This window comes from Liolophura sinensis, chromosome 6 (assembly GCF_032854445.1).
Source record: "Liolophura sinensis isolate JHLJ2023 chromosome 6, CUHK_Ljap_v2, whole genome shotgun sequence".
Taxonomy (NCBI): domain Eukaryota; kingdom Metazoa; phylum Mollusca; class Polyplacophora; order Chitonida; family Chitonidae; genus Liolophura; species Liolophura sinensis.
The window spans coordinates 19,857,743-19,870,477 of NC_088300.1; the positions used below are offsets into that span (position 1 = coordinate 19,857,743).

The window sequence follows — 12,735 nt, forward strand, 5'->3', positions numbered from 1 at the left end:
GGTTAATCACTGGCCAGGGAGTCCACCTCCCACCTCCCCCAACCACTAGCTGGTTGATAGTACAGCTTTTAACCCAAGCCAACAAACATCGCTCAAAGTTAATGTCACATTTCTCTCAGTTCCAAATACTTTTTTGGCAGCAAGAATTTTGAGTTGAAACACATTGCCTGACAGCATGTTAATTTATCAGCATTTATCAGGAAAGCTGAAAGGTTGATCATCACTGGTAAGTGTTGATGTTCTACTCTAGACTACACTGCAGTTAAACTGACTGTCAAATTGAATGATCAGTCTGATAGCTTTGCCCAGATGTCAATTCATGCACTCTAAAAAAAATATACAAACATTTTTCTGCACCTGAATATAAATAATTTACTACAGAACTTTCACATGTAGTACATGTAGATGTAAATGCAGTACAGTAAACCTTAACATTATTGCCTGACCAGTGTCTGTTGAGAAGTCTAGCAGGATTCCAGTTCACCCAGCTGTGGCCCCAAGTCTACAGACTGATCCTCCAGGAGGCCATACTGAGCCCAGTGTAAACTGATGGACAGCTGACAGTCAGACTGGTCAAGCACAAGGGGATGTAAACCTCCAAAAAATCTCAACATTTCAAATCACTCCACAGTTTTACTTTCCTTGGTGTAAGAAGTCATACAATGTCATGAAACACTTCTATCAAAAGGGTAAATATCATATACTATTTAAATTTGATACTTTCATGACAAATTAGTGTGAATAGTAAATATGTAACTCCAGATAAATTAATTGGTTTTCTTGCTTCTTTTTTTTAAAGGCTTTCATGCTTTTAAAGTTCCTGGAGGTGTTTGAACATTTCTGCTGTGAGGAGTTAAGACAAGTTGATTGACAGGCCTGCTGACCTTACCTGACTGACCCTACTGAGGCACTGTCTCTCCGTACCCCCAAACCCCTACCACTCTTCTCCTAAAAAAAGGCCCTTACTAAGGGCCTAACCTTTCACAAACAAGGCAAGTTGGCAAAGGAGTCAGAGTTCAACAATGACTGCCTTTACCTGATCACTACATGTATAATTGCTGATTGAAACACAGCCTACAAACAAGTACATAATTCATGCCCACACTGTTTTGACACTACACCGAGTTCAATTGGCTTCTACATCAGCATTAATTTATTTATTTATCTGATTGGTGTTTTACACCATATTCAAGAAATATTTCACATGTATGAAGGCAGCACACATTATGGTGGGATGAAATCGAATCGAGCCCCGGGGAAACACGACCATCAGCATGTTGCATCTCAACACTGATAACTGGTACATCGGTACGTCATGTACACATCTTAACAGCCATCCCTGGCCTTACACATATACATGTACCTGTACAAGCAAAGGTGGGAATCATATACATCACAGGATTTTGGAAAAATTGTGCACACAGAGGAACAATTGTCAGTGTCAATACTTTATGATAATTTCAACTTCTGTGATAATTTCTTGACAAAAAAAAAAAAAAAAAAAAAAAAATAATCATAATAAGTCTTCTAACCTATTGCTGCTTCAGTGGGCTTTGACAGGGTGATTAGCAGGATGTTTGTTACACATACATCTACAGTGTGTTCTGATCACTGATCCCAACATCACAGCCTTACCTAATGTTAAAACCAGATATCAAACAGTATAGCCCTATATTGTTATAACATCAACATGCACATAAAACCGACCTCTCACTCTAACGGTGAACATATCTGGCTGGTGATCTTCCTTATATCAGTGAAGAGGATGTCACAATGTAGAAACCCGAGATGAGTAACGCTTTGTTCTAGGTTCTTTATTTCCTGATATATCAAAAGTCACGATGACACGTGTGCTGAAGACAAATAGGGAAGTGGTGTGTTTCTCATTACCAAATCAGTCCACACACACACACACACACACACACACGCCTGCTGGAATTTCCCACCCACATGACAAGATGAAGTGGAAACCAGCTTGACACATCGTCCTGAACAAAGATTTCTCATTTTTTCTAAATGACTTTACCATTTTGACGATTTTAATTAGTAGCCTATGCTGGGCTGTGCTCAGGTTACCAACAACCCTAAAGCTGACAAAGTCCCGTAACTTGTATCAGTACACTATAGTACAGGATAAGTAAAAATGGTCACACTACTACTCAGTTCACAAACCACACAAAGAACCCCAGCAAAGTCAAACACACCAAGTTTACAAGAAGTTTTGACATATATACTGCAGGGACTCATGGACAAATTAATGGGTTCCAGATTTGAACTAACGATTATCTTGTAATACGCTAGAGATTAATCCAAACAATAGAAAATAATGGTTATACAGGGCTGTCAAAAGGCTTGATTAACAGAGACATACATGTACAGTCGTACCAGTGTATGTAGAGTACCATATATGGAAAATGGACTACAAGTCCTCATGGAGGAAGATATAGCTGAAACAACATGACAGTAAGTCAGCTTCATGCACAGTACGTACATGTGTGTGGCTGTCCTTGACATTAAGTACCATTACACATGTACAAGTGTGTGAGCTATCCTTGACAAATAAATACCATGATACATGTACATATGTGTGGCTGTCCTTGACATATAAGTACGATACATGTACATGTGTGTGAGCTATCCTTGACATATAAGTACCATGTACATGTGTGAGCTATCCTTGACATGTAAGTACCATGTACATGTGTGTGGCTGTCCTTGACATGTAAGTACCATGATACATGTACATATGCAAGTCAGTTCAAACTAAGTTATCCTTAGCTAATCTGGCAAGCTGTTTGATCAGGATCAAGATTTTGTGCACTCATTCTCCTTTATAGTGATTGTCATCAAACAATTAAGGCTGGGTGACCCGCTGAAAAAAATGTTATCAGAAAAGATATACATACATGGCACTACCATCTCACAAAATACTAATACTCAGGCACATTTTAATGTATGCAACTACATGAACCAAACAAAGAAACACTGAGGAAATCTCCTTAGTTACCCTCTTAAGACAAAATCAGTCTAGAAATAATCAATACACATGACCCACTGACCGCCTCACAAACAGATCTACACCATCTCTCTGATCTGACAGAGACAAGCAAGATTTACATGCAGAGCAACAACAAAACCTTCAGGAATCAGTCATGCAGAATCAATAAATTTAATTACAGGACAGATTTAATATTTCACTTTCTTCCACATCCTTGACTCTCTGGAGGTCACTGAACAAGTGAACATTAACCTGCTGTAATTGACTAAACCATTCATCTGCGGTGCCCCGGGAGTTAAATCATGGCTACAAGATAACCAAGCTTCAAATAAACTCAGCTAGCTTAATGTGGTAAGATGTTCTAGGTTGTACAGAGGCTCCAGCTTGATTTTCCACAAGTATGCACTCTGATATATCTATACACAAGGCTGTGTGTTCTGATATCAGGCATGACACACCTCCCTATATAGGTGATAGAACTCTCAATAATTCAGAAGCCTTGTGAGTATTACTGCTGGGATGTGTCCATCACGTCAGAATAAACTACAGGAATTCTGCTGATGTCTGCAGTCTATACATAAATCTGTCGCTACCTCCACACTAGGCAGCGGTCATTGTCCGCAGCCACTGACCATTCCTCTGGTCATCTGGTCATGTATGGAAGACTGACATGCTATCTTGTCTGCACTGAAGAGCTATGATTGGTCAGTTACATGTGGTTATATCAGTCTAAGGATGGACAGATGTCGCTGTGCGATGCCTGACTCACTGGAGTGCCCACTGCATAATGTATATAGTATACATACAGACTATACTAACTCTATAATAGTTGACTGATTGGTTGATTTTCATTTAACACCAAATCAGTACTCAAAATTTTGAAGCATTTACATCGATAGAGGAAACCAAAGGTTTGCACAGGATAACCCAGCAACCTTTAAAAAGTTACCTACCAACTTTCCCACATAAAAATTCCCACACCACACAAGGGAAAACAAGGGATCTTTAACAAATGCAAGACAACACGTACTTACACAACTACATGTAACTATGAGCAGTGACAGAGGGAATTCTATCAATTCCCTGTCCACGGCCATGATACGCTGTTTTCTATATTTAAATACCCACAACTGTTTCACACCAAAATCCAATTTTGCTGTTAACAGGATAATGGAGAAGTGAATTCAGTGCAATAAAAATACACCAACACCTGAGAATACAAACATAGATGCCATGCTACGTTCGCTTTTTATCTTCTTTTCTATACACACATATATCCAGCTATTGGGAACTTCAAAACCAATGAATTTTTATCCCATCGACTGCCCCTCAATACAATATACAGTTCCACTCTACAGCCTTTATAGATTTCATAGTCCAGGCATGTCGCATTAGTGATTACTGTACCTGTTCATGATTGTTTCCGATTTCCAGGTTGACGGTGGAACTCATTCATGTCTACATTCATTTTAATCATGCAATAATCGTTGAAGTAAAATGCAACTCTGACTAGTCACATTTTACACAAGATTTAGAAAAAAGTAACCTGTGTAAAATGTGGTTTTGACCCATTACAATTAAGTCCAGTCTCACCTCAAAATTCCCCCACCAGGTCATGGGCGATCTCATTATGGAATGTATGCGTGTGGGGGGGGGGCGACGGATAAGGTGTTTGTCTTCTGTAGGACAAATGTGCAAACCATGTTACAGTTCTGCACAGTTACAACTGTTCATACATGTAACAGTCAACACCGGCAAACCTCTGTCAACATCCCTACATGAGCAAATCCACAGCTGGCAACAACTTGACAAAAATCCACAAATTGATGTGAGTGGACAGAGCATTGTCATGTGGCTGTGTGATCATGTTTGTTTTGTCTGGTCAATGGCTTGAATGACTTGTGGTCAACAGCTGTCTCCACAGCATGACCATACCTGAAGACAACTTCCGCCACAGGTCTGCACCTTAACTAACTGCATTATCATCTTCAATTTATTTTTTTTATTTCATTGTTACTTAATGCCATACTCAAGGATTTTTCTCTTATGTGACAGCAGGTAGTTTATGGGTAGGGGAGGCTGGTTTGCCCAGGGAAAACCACTGAACTCTGGCTGGTCATTGACAAACTTTCCCACATAGAGATAATATGCAAACTGACCAGTGGAAGTTGTCTTCAACAAACGACAGACTGGTCAAATGACCTCTGTGAGTTGTCGAATGCTTGCTGTTAAGTTCCCAAAACCTATAAGAGAGGGATCTTCAAATTCTGTCAGGAGGACAGGTTTGAATCCACAATGTGTTCGTTGCCATCAGCATTATCTGAAAAAGACCTTAATGTACATGAACCTGCAAAATGAGCACAGGTGATCACTTTTACAGCCAACACTGGAGTTAGCTGGCTTATTGATTAGTTGACCTAAAAGATCAATCGCACAGGAACCTATAATGATGTCCTCACCCTCGGGTAATGTCTACATAAATCCTTACCTTGGTCAGATGGTCAAGCTATGCCAGCTGCCATTACTGTGTCCAGGCACACAAAGTATAACATGTTTCCCCAGATGTACCAGTGCAATAGTTTTGACACCACAATTAAGTACTATAACTAATGTATTTAATTACCTTAACTTTCAGCAGAAAGGCACTTAACCGTGATACAAATTGCACACAAGAAAGGAGAAAAAAAAAAACACTGACGTCACACTAACAGAGCTTCGTCCCTCAAAATCGGGGGTATAATATATACAAAAACAGGTATATGTGTAGCTGTACATGAACTGGAGATACAAGCACATTTCAAAATCATAGGCCAAAAACTAAAATGACCTGAATTTTTTTTTACAAGTCCCTCTCTGTTGAGCACTGCAACAGTGTCAATCAACAAAATACATGTACTGAAAAAAGAAAACCCTATATTAAATGTGCACCTGTACATGTAGAACAGGACCTGAACCTGTTTATGTAGCTTTATTACAGCAGGATGTCCAGAGCAGCATGAAGACACGTGAAATCCAGGAATTGTAAGTTCCTTTTGTCAAGTGGGTATACAACAGGCTATCAGGTTCATACATGTAAGTGTACAGTGCATATAAATCTCTTAATTATATCACACTATATACAACAGCACTTCAGGCCCCTGGGTTTTATTTCCATTTTTTTGTCAGTACTGGAGCAAAAAACAAATTCATCAACTTCTAGAGCCATGATTGTCAATTACCCTACAAAAACAACTTCATGGACAGAGTGAATTTACATGTAACACATTATGCTTTCTTTTTACGATGTTCAGATTGTGAAACCACTTTTTCAATGATTAAAATTCACTACACAACCAAGATTTTTTGTTTCTGTAAATTTTCAGTCTCACCCAATTAAATAGATCGACATTCCTGCAGTTTTTTTTTAACTATGAACATATAAAATTAACCAAACATAGGAAATACAAACCAGATTGGCAATTTCATATTCATCGTATAATGATGTGAGCAAAACTTTTTGCCCTCATTCCGTCCACTAAGCTGCGTCATATTGTGAAATCCTCATCACAGCTACATTGTATGCGTTACACATTAGACGTATATACAGTTCAATGTTTACTATTCCGACATTTAATATTATATGATAGTCTTTTCTCAAGATAAAATATGAAGATACATGTACCTTTCTGAATGCTGTATCAAGTACCTGAAATGTACACCAGGGAGTTGACATTACCTGTATGGGCCAACAGGCAGAGTGAAGAGACATTCACACTGTAAATTTCTGAAATCTACCACTTGACATGCTTGCACACAAAAAGACAGGATCCCAAGGTTCAGCTGACTGTCAATGGACACACAGCGCAAGTGTGTCAGCTATTGTCAGGTAAGCAAACACCACTGAGCACTGAATAACAACCATCTTCAGCCTTACAGAATCAGGCCCAATTACTTCCTAATAAATGCCCAATAAAACATCTTTCCAGAATGAATGCATTTTCTCAAAACCCAATTTTACCCATGAGCAATATTACTGTTTTGTTAGCAACTTTTTGTAGATGCATACGGACAGTGAAAGTAAGAAACTGTAGCCTATACACATGTACATTTGTACCTGTTCATGATTAACTTGCATGAAAGAGCCACTGCATGTACAACTCGACCTTGTTTTTTTTTTTATAAAATTTCTAATAATATATGAAGAAATACACTGAATATAGTGGTTCATGACATATTTATATCTGTACATGCTATAATGTAATATACATGAGTTACATGTACAATGTACATAATTTGTTTTAAGAACGTCTCTCATTTAATTCATTCTGCAGTTTGTGCAGTAGCCAAGCACCTTTTACAACCATGTACACACTGTGAATGACAAGAAAAAAGTGTCTTGTTAATTAATATCAAAATTCCATCTTTACTGTCTCCTTAGTACCAAATTGCTAACAGATTTTAGTGGCACAGTAACTAAGAGGTTTTCACCGCACACTCAGCTCTACACAGCTAGAGACATGCACAAATACATTGTACGTGTGCATGTAATTGTCAGGACACATTATGACATTTAGACACTGGAGAGAAAAGGTTGGAATCTACCTGAAAGTAGCTCTAGATTACCATGGTTAGGGAGGATCAGAACAGCCTGCTTACATACCTCAAGTATCTGGCATTACAGCATCAATGACACTGTAAATACGCTAAAAATCTACCCACAACACCAGTCTGGCTTACAAGCATATTATATGCAGCTCTACTTGAATTTGCTGCATTTCGTTAAGAAAAACAATTCATCTGTGACTCTTCAACAGATTACATGACTCGCAGAATGTGGGATTCTAAAATTCTGACATCATATCACTGTAACATTCTGACAGATTCTGGCGATATTTATGCCAAACACAACAGATGTTGAGAAATGTACACTGACAGTTGGCAGACCCAGCAGGCAGCAGCCTGTGCATTCCTGGACTAGGGGTGTTACATAACCTCCCTTCCCCTACTAATGAACTGGGAGAGCCCTGGCTATTACTCCATGGGCTCTCAACAATATTAGTACTGGCAGGCAGACTGGTATTTCTGTAGGAACAACACTCGACTGGCTGCCTCATCAGTAACTCATTCACACCATGCTACTGATATAGGCATGTATGCCTCACAAAACACATGTCAGATTCACAAGGAAATGCTTTAGACGAGGCAGAAGTGCAACATCAGAGTTTCAGTAAAATTTTATTTATACAGTGCATGTACTGTACCATTGTTTTCTGGTTCATGGGAAACATACATCCCATGTTAAATACTGAAAATGCATGGACAAAACAGGCTTTTGAAACTTGAACTTGGCCAAAAAATGAATCTGAAACCTTGATCAAAACTGGAAACCAGTAACCAATAACTCATCAGAATAAAAGAAATATACACCTGCACAGTAACAATTATCAAAATCCAGCAGTATTTGGTGCAGTTCAGTCAGGGGAACAAAAGTATAAATCAATATCCCTTGCTTTCACAAATGCTTCAAATAAACTCTTGATCTGAAAGAAAGGAGACAAACTACAGCACATGTAGTGTAAATTTTACTAAACTGAATCACTGCTGCGGAATTCAAGATAATACATTGAGTACATGTACAGCCAGTAATTTCTTTACCAGCACATTCTTACTTCAACATTTGGTGTGATCAAGGTTAACTTAGTAGGAATGGTACACAACACATTATAGTATGTGTCACAACTTCTTGCTTTAGTGTTAATCCAGGAAAATCTACATATTTAGGACACATGTGTGTTTTCTATGCGTATGCAAGAACTTTGTTCTTTTGTCAGACAGCACAGAAATGACATGTAAATGATGGATTAATGAAGGCTCTTTCCAAATAAAGAAGAAATCCATTTATGTAGTGTGATGACACGAGTTGGAAATAAGAGACAAATAAAAAAACAAAACCGCAGCAACAAGGAAAAGCACATTTACAAAAAACACTCTGACATTATCACTGAAATTAGCCATCCAATTACAGACTTGCTGCATTTCAGATTACCAACAAGAGCGCTAATATAAGATAAAACACTTCACATTAAAACAATTTACCGGAAGAAGATTCAATTCAACAGCAGGCCCATGATATTTAGCCCTAGGTTATAAAACAATCAGAGCATTTAACTAATGACATTACAAGATGTCAGCCTGGTTGAGATGATATTACAACATCTACACCATATGTGTTCATGAACATGTAACTTTACCAACAGAAAAAAGTGTGTGTTGTTTTTCAATGATGTTGAACTGCTGTGTTAAATCACTTAGAACAAGAAATTAAACAAGTTCTATGAGCAATACATGTTAGAAATGAACATGTATAGTAAATGTATAGTAAACTACAATATCTGGGCATGCACTACTACATTTACATGTCTAGCATTACATAAATTACTCAGTAATTTAAGTGATGCAGTACACCCTGGTACATGTACCTGACTGTAAAAAGTGGCAGTATTCTCATCTCATACAACAATCAGAAAAAAACTTATTTACATGCATCATGCATACATGTATATAACACACTGTGTTCATTGTAAACACAAGCCTTATACTTTAGGAGGGCAATTAACTGTTCCAGTTCAACAAAATGAAATGCTTTGGTCAATACTGACATTATGTACGTGTAAGTTGTGTCGTGAAAAAGTGAAATAAGGTAAAGGATTCCTCATATTTGTATGTACGACATTGATGACTTTTTCGAACATTACTTATAGCAGTATACATTATAGAACAAACAAAGCAAAGACTTTCTGATAATAAAGATACAAACACAACCCTACAGTTTGAAAATCTTACCTTATGAAACATGAGGGTCAAGCAGTCATGCATATCACTCACACATTATCTGAAATGACCTTAGAAGCTGTGAACAAAATCATCCCAGACATTCACGGGAGAAAGGTATGCTGGTCACTTGGATTAAAGTCAAGCCAGAGAATCATGCCCCCATAAGATGATGTGTACTGCCTCAGGCACATCTCAAACACTCACAATAACTGCCTTTAATTTGTTGAGTCCTGACATCAATTTGTAAGTCACATTCACACAAGACAGCAGTGTTTGATATAATTATTAACAGACAACTCCCACCATTTTTACCTATCACTTATGGACTTGACAAAGGCTTCTTTAATCCTAAATGTTAATCCAATATTCACTTCATTAAGATGTTTATCTGATGCACATAACAGTGACTTCCATGTAATTAACAGCAGCGATCATTCAACTTGAGTTCCTGTAGGTACATGAATGCGTGCTCAGGTGTATGGAGAGCTTTACGAGCACCTTACCAAATAACAAGTATACATGTACATTTCCGTGAGGTAGGGCAGATTCTTCAATTAGTATGCATACAATCAGCAGGTGGCCTCATGTAAATATCTCCTGTCGCACACTCAAATCGATAAAAAAGTAAATGCAAGAAAGTAAAACAAATTCAGATTTCCAGTGTGAGAAGAACAATACAGTCATCAAACATATACAGTACATGAGGGACCTGTCATAATTAAGTGTCAGAATCATTAACAGATGAAATCACAGATCAAATCAATCATTACTCAGCCTTATTCTTTCCAGGTGAGGAAATAAACTTAGGACTTACATGTACATTTAATGAAAACTTCCTGTCTCATATAACGTGCATGTGGCTTGATGTAAAGTACAGTATAAAATACATATAAATTAGCACTGCACAAATTTGTAGATCTATGCATATAAAACATAGACTAAGTACTGCTCATTCTTCGAAGATTTTTTACACCAAATCACTCTTGTTTTCAACAATGACATCTGATTTATTACTTTTTTGCCTTGAATAAACACATCTGCACCACATTTAATGTCTTACATAGACCTGTTCATATGTTCAAGCTTCAGGAAACACTAAATCAAGAAAACAAAACTGCCGTGCCAGGTGAAGTGTGAACATAACGAGGTCACAACAAGGAAATTACTCATGCCAGGGCTGATTTGATCAAAGTCTGCATTGGCTAATAGCAATCTGCAGCATAAGCTGCTTTAGCTGGAGCTGTTAGTCATACTCCACCACTAAATCAGTGGTCATTGGCCTGCCTGGGAGTGGTCAGTCCATCCCTATCAAACTCAAGGTCAGCAATATGATTAAGGCTATTTTTCCACATGATACCTGACAGATAAGGCAAGTACAAAATACCATTACATACTATAGTGCCAAACAGCTACATACCTGTAATCAGTAGCTACAAAGGGATGACAACAACAAAACACATCTGTCATAAGACCCTTAGCTTATCACCAGGTAAATGTACACACACACACAGGTATAAATGTGATGACCAGCATTCTCAGGACTAAGAGTCATGGTTAAGTCTGGTCTGTAGGCCTACAACTAGATACCAACCAGTTAAACTACTGAAAGTTAGTGCAAAAAGTGTATGTTAAAATTCAGCGTGTAAACATGTAAACATTGTCAAACTTACACATTTACTATGGTGTTCATTGTGAATCCTTGTACATAGAACGCAAAGCAGTGAAGTATTAAAACGTCTGCATGTACTAAGTTGACTTCAAACAATTTAACAGTGTCAAACCTTTTGACTTGAGTTCCGTGGGAACCAGGTCAATATTACATGAATGCGTGACATAATAACTACTGTAAATAGGATGGGTAATGATAGACCTATACATCCTGCTGAACATACACAAACTCTGTCTGTACACAACTGAAGTAAACTAATTGTCATAACAAAATAGTTAACCACTTCACTTCTGGAATGCTGTAAGAGTGGAAAAGATTGCATTGGCATATCATACACATTTCATACAAAAAAAAAAAAAAATTACCGAAAGTCTAATATAGATATACAAACTTCAGGGAAAGTACTATACCATTCATCTGAGATGAAGAATGCGTAATTAACATGTAATATACCAGAGGTTAACAGTCAATAACGGTTTTAAATGAATTTTAGTAAAAAAATGTAGCTTAATTTTTATGGTAGTTATACACAGGTTGATCGGTCGATTCTTTTCTCACTGACCTAACGCTGGATGTATATTAAGCCAGAGGTAAAACAATCAGAAAGTACTTGTGTTGACAAGGACAGGAATGATTTCATTATGTTAAATAAACTGTTGCATCCAAAAATCTGATTTAACATCATCAGAAAAAGCAATTTAATCATTGAAAATGAGATAATATTTGACACCATACATTATCACGAGGGACTTTTAAACTGACACATATTTTGTGGCGGTACTGCACGGTTTAGGAAGCCTACGGTAATCAAGATCATTGATATAGCAAGCGTTAGGTTACAATTTTCAATCAGTTTGAACTTTGAAAATCAGAAACAGTCATGAGTGGCAAGGTATAAAACTGTGACACAGAAATATAAGTATCTGGCATACACTCCATCGCTTACGCTGAGGTCGCGTGCGTGGAGGGGTACATCCAGCCTCATCACACGGCGTTTACACACGCCTTCTACCTGAAAGCTTATGGACGATAAATCCTAAGGAATCTGCTCAATAAAGACGTGAGTGCCTGGCCGCAAGCTATTCAGGTATGTACATTTTATCACACAGTCAGAAAGAATAACAAAAGGCGTCTTACCGGTTTTGCAATCCTTTTTCACTGCCCACGGCCGCAGATGACATATATCGTCTGTATCATCATAATTTCGTCCGCATGTCAATTTTGCTCAGCTACGATCTTTCCCGAGTGTGACCGG

The 12,735-nt window shown here is 37.8% G+C and overlaps 1 protein-coding gene across 3 annotated transcripts in view; it reads right to left on the reverse strand.

Moving 5' to 3' along the window:
- LOC135466589 (disheveled-associated activator of morphogenesis 1-like) overlaps window positions 1–12,711 on the reverse strand; it is a 38,505-nt gene extending 25,794 nt beyond the window's left edge. Inside the window, exon 1 of one of the 3 annotated variants that reach the window (XM_064744146.1) lies at window positions 12,618–12,711. The gene's annotated coding sequence lies outside the window, so the exon portion shown is untranslated. Of the gene's footprint in view, window positions 1–5,486; window positions 5,549–6,659; window positions 6,717–12,617 lie in introns of those variants that run through there. The other 2 variants (XM_064744147.1, XM_064744150.1) reach the window with 2 other exon arrangements.
- Window positions 12,712–12,735: the final 24 nt, after the last annotated feature.